Source organism: Penaeus chinensis, chromosome 28 (assembly GCF_019202785.1).
Source record: "Penaeus chinensis breed Huanghai No. 1 chromosome 28, ASM1920278v2, whole genome shotgun sequence".
Taxonomy (NCBI): domain Eukaryota; kingdom Metazoa; phylum Arthropoda; class Malacostraca; order Decapoda; family Penaeidae; genus Penaeus; species Penaeus chinensis.
In genome coordinates, this window is record NC_061846.1 from 13,439,522 (window position 1) to 13,444,521 (window position 5,000).

Genomic DNA, 5,000 nt, shown 5'->3' on the forward strand with positions numbered 1-5,000 from the left:
GTAGAGGGAAAGGGAGAGGAAGGGAGGTAGAGGGGGGGGAGAGGGAGGGAGGGAGGGAGGGAGGGAGGGAGGGAGGGAGGGAGGGAGGGAGGGAGGGAGAGAGAGAAGAGAGAGAAGAGAGAGAAGAGAGAGAGAGAGAAAAGAGAGAAAAGAGAGAGAGAGAGAGAGAGAGAGAGAGAGAGAGAGAGAGAGAGAGAGAGAGAGAGAGAGAGAGAGAGAGAGAGAGAGAGAGAGAGAGGTTTAGGTTTAACCCTTTGTCGCTATTGTGGCCCTATCGGGCCACATAAGTCACGTGTGTTTTCGTGCCTATATAATGACGTCATGATGACGAAACACGCATCTCTTTGGCTCAGCCAATAGAGGAGAATCTCGTCATCATAATTCGACCAATCACAGACCACCAGCCTGGCGGCCTACAAGCGACGCTTCCACAAAGTCGGCAGTGTTCTGCAGACCTCCCTGGTCTTCACAAGTGGACCCAGTTGCTCCTACTCTCGCCGCCCTCACGCCCAAAATAATGAACATAAGTAAATACCATTCACATATAGTACATTTGAATGAATTATCTCTTGAAAGAATATGGTTTCAAGTTATTGACATTATGGAAAGTTAGTGTAAAACTTACGTGAAAAAGTCTGTATCCCGATCGGTCCACAAAACCGAGTCGCCGACAACCATGTGTGGCCCTTTCGGTCCACACTGATCGAGTTCCTCATAACCATATGTGGCCCGATAGGGCCACACTGGCCGCTTCTGGACATGATTTTTCGTATATACAAAATATAAGAAAAATCTGTAATTTTGGTTTTTAATACCTATTATAATGTCCAAAGTGACCATAATATATTTCCAACCCTATATATACATTATATATATATATAAAGAAATTAGCTTTATTTAATTAAGCCAGCTTTATTTTATCTCTGTTCATGTTACTAATTTATACACATTCCGCAGGACATGTGACTAGGATCAGGCCTGAAGAAATGCCTCTTGATGATGATGCAGGTGAGGATGATGAGGATGAGACGGTCTCGGGGGACACTCCACCACCCACCAAGAAGGTGAAGAAGGCCAAGGACCAACCATCAAGGATATGGAAGAAAGAAGACATCAGACACACTCCTTTACCCGAGTATAACCATCCGGTGCCTGATTTCCTCCTGAAGCCCTATGAGTTTTTCCTCCAGATGCTGACCATGGAGATACTTGAAGACATTGTGTACCAGACGAACCTGTATGCACGGCAGAAGGATGTCAGTACCGCTTTCTCCCTTGACATCCAGGACCTGATGGTGTTTTTGGGCATTATCCTCTACATGGGGGTAGTCCACATTCCTTCCCTGGATGACTATTGGGCAGTCAACACCCGCATCCCACAGGTGACCGACTACATGTCCGCAAAGCGATTTAAACAACTCAGATCCACCATTCACTTCAACAACAACGATTATGCCAAGGCTTCCACAGACCGCTTCTACAAGATACGGCCTCTCTTCACAGGAATAACAAAACAATTTCTGCGGGTCAAGGAAACTCCCCATCAGTCGGTTGATGAAGTGATGGTGGCATACAAGAGCACGATGGCAGGGAATCTTCGCCAGTACATCGCAAACAAACCGGACAAGTTCGGCTACAAGTTATTCTGCCGTGCGAGTATCGATGGTTTCATCCACGATGTCCTAATGTATCAGGGACAAACGACCTTCAGCAGCCACCCTGTAGACCTGAATGAGGAGGAGGAAGAACAGCTACTGAGCAACAGGATTGTGATTGTCCTTGCCAAGACCATCAAAGACCCCGCTAATTCCGCCATCTAGGCGGACAACTACTTCACGAGCATCCAACTGGTTGAGTTCCTGAAAGAGAAGCTCCAATGCCGCTATGTGGGGACTGCCAGACCCAACCGCATTGGAAATCCACCACTGATGTCTAGGAAGGAAATGGAGAAGAAGACCACTCCCAGGGGGAAGCACGATTATGTCTCCTGCAACGGGGTCCTTGCTATGTGTTGGAAGGATAACAAACCAGTCACTATCCTCTCTTTTGATGCCGGGGTTCTTCCACTCTCCAAGTACAAAAGGTGGGACAAGGAATCCAAGAAAAAGGTCGACATCCCATGCCCAGCGGTCATCAAGGAGTATAATGGTAAAATGGGGAGCATTGATAAGTCCGACATGCTAACCCATCTCTACAAATCTCCGATGATGGCTAGGCGGTATTATCTCAGGCTGTTCGGGTACATCTTGGATCTCTGCACCACTAATGCCTGGATCCTGTACAAGAGGGATTCCAAAGCCCTGTCAGAGAAGGCCCATGCCCCTCAAAAACTTCCGCCTAGAGATCAGTGCCTTTGCCCGTGCCTACAAAACCAGACCTGCCAGGTGCCTCCGCGATACCCCTGAGAGTTTTGTCCGGCCAAAGAAGGGACAAAAATCCCACCGCCCCAGCAGACAACCTTCACTATGACTACTCCAAATTCCACTGCCAAGTGTTTGTCAAGCAACGGATGACTTGCAAACACTGCTCAACTCACAAGGAGATGCACCGGTCTAGGTGGGTGTGCAAAGTGTTTCAGGTTGCCCTTTGCCACAGCGAAACTCGGAACTGTTTCGAGGAGTTCCACATACCCCCGGCTTCCAACTCGCCCTCCACATCCACCTCATCTAATAATGATATGTAATAATTATCTATTCCAATTTATATGTCTAAACTGGTCTAATAAAACAAATTCGTACCATTTCTTGGTCATGAAGTAAAGTAAATGGTAGGAAATTAGGTCAGAATAACTCACACTTTATTGTAATAATTTTTTCTTCTAATTTCTATGTCTAAAACTTATTTAATAAAAATTTTGAAAGTCATTAGATTTTCAATTTCATTTACCAGAAGTAGGCAAGGTAGCCCTATAGGGCCACATATAATCATGAGGAGGCCTGTCAGTGTAGCCCAATAGGGATACATATGGTAATGAGGAAACCTGGCAATGTAGCCCGATAGGGCTAGGTATGGTTATGAGGAGCTCGGCCGAGGGGCCCGGTCGGGCTACATTTTTAGCACTTGAATGAGCGAGCAATATTGATTGAATCAAAATATTTTCACGAATGAAAGTGTCTTATATAAGGTTGGTTTATAACATACTAAGAGGGTTTTTTTTATATCTATGCTGGTTATATGAGTGACCGTTAAAGGGTTAATTTAGTTTAATTTGATTCCTGTTACAATGAATATTCTAGGTGTGACATAGTGTCTGTTTCATTCTGCTTCTAAGTTATCCCCTATATGCAAGGAATGGGCATGGGATTTGAACGCAGGTCAGCAAGATTGCTAGACGAGATCACTACCACTGAACCACACAGCACACGAGAGAGAGAGAGAGAGAGAGAGAGAGAGAGAGAGAGAGAGAGAGAGAGAGAGAGAGAGAAAGCTGCATCATTGTATACATATTCTAGATGTACAACCCACAGTACTATGTATAGATTGAACTAAAATTCAGTTTCACTGCACTACCGCCATGGTAAGCATCGAGTGTCAGACAACTCAATGAGACAGCCGTAAAAAGCTGACACAGGCCGGACCATATGTAGAAGGCCCGGGCGAAGCTAGAACTTCGCAAACCAAACCACCACCACACTGCACTACTTGCACTTGGCAGTAGCTAGCTAATCAGCAAGTTGTAACATTACACTCCCGGCGTCCAGGGTTCATTGTAATGGAGAAGACAATTATTTATGATGTTTATGTCAAAATCAAATCATAACATTTTTTATGAAAAAGAAATGAAAAATCTTTTGATGAGAATGTTTCTCTTTTTTCTATTGTAAATCCTTCACATTGGGAGGAATTTATTACTATAAGACATGTTTATATCTAATTTTATAAAACTGGGCTCATAATGTTCGTATATCATTTTAGAAATAGTTCCCTTCAAAATTTTCCCACTCCCACTCCCTTGAGTGGGAGTGGCAGGTTGGGACCCTCTACACACATAGAAGAAAAGCAACTTTTCACTGAAATCCTGCTTCATCAGTCTTAGCTGATCTAGGCGGATGGAGAACTGTAGAGAACTTACACATAGGCCCAGTAGCCACTAAGGAAGCTAGTTGCATATGAACATTCGGGAGCTCATGTATTTTGTCTTGATTCAGGTTAACCTCTTAAAACCAACACGAGATGGGTACAGCTATAAGCATTGCAATGCATTAGTGCGAGTGGACCAAGAAGTTCCACCATACATAGCAGACTCCCTGGTCAAATGGCTGGACCGTTGCCAGAAGTCATTGGAATGAGTGACACCCAGAGATTTCTATTATCCTCATTGTTGGGTTAAACTAAATCTCTTTCGAATTATTTAGTCACTCTTAGGACCCTAGCAATGAAGTTTGATAGAAACAAACAGGCAATGGTGCAAAAATTAAATTTTCTGATGGGGCCATCTGACTACCAGACTAATTTAAAGAAAATTTTAAGATAGCTCTTATAACTGAAATATCTTAATGATATTCAGACTGCTTTACCTCTTTATCTAAGACATAAAAATCCCAAATTGGTTAGAAAATAAGATTTCTGACTTTTAACTGATCATATCTCAGTTCAATATATTTTTTGCTTTTTTTAATCACAAAAATCTAAAATTAATAAGATTTAGATAAAAATGCTTGGAAATATTACTTTTGAAAAGCAGCTAGGCACCTTTGCCTAGACATTGTGGATAAGGTCCAGGAATTAACCCAATGTCACCAGGCATGGCATTTACGTTAAATTATTTGTTACTATATAATCTAATGTGTTGTGATACATACATACATGTTTACGTATAAGTACATAAGTAAGTATACATACATACAAAAAATGTAATGAACACAGATACCTATTTACCAACACAATACTCCAAATTATGTAATATATGTAAACACAATTAACCCATTCGCCCCAGATTTATGTTCTGTCCCCTGTAGTTTTTGCTGAATTTTGTTACCTACAGATGGCTCCACATGTGC

The 5,000-nt window shown here is 42.7% G+C and overlaps 1 protein-coding gene across 2 annotated transcripts in view; it reads right to left on the reverse strand.

The window, feature by feature from the left end:
- The window catches only part of LOC125039928 (nucleolar complex protein 4 homolog A-like), an 83,430-nt gene that overhangs the window by 21,160 nt on the left and 57,270 nt on the right, over positions 1 to 5,000 (reverse strand). The gene's annotated exons all lie outside the window — the stretch shown is intronic.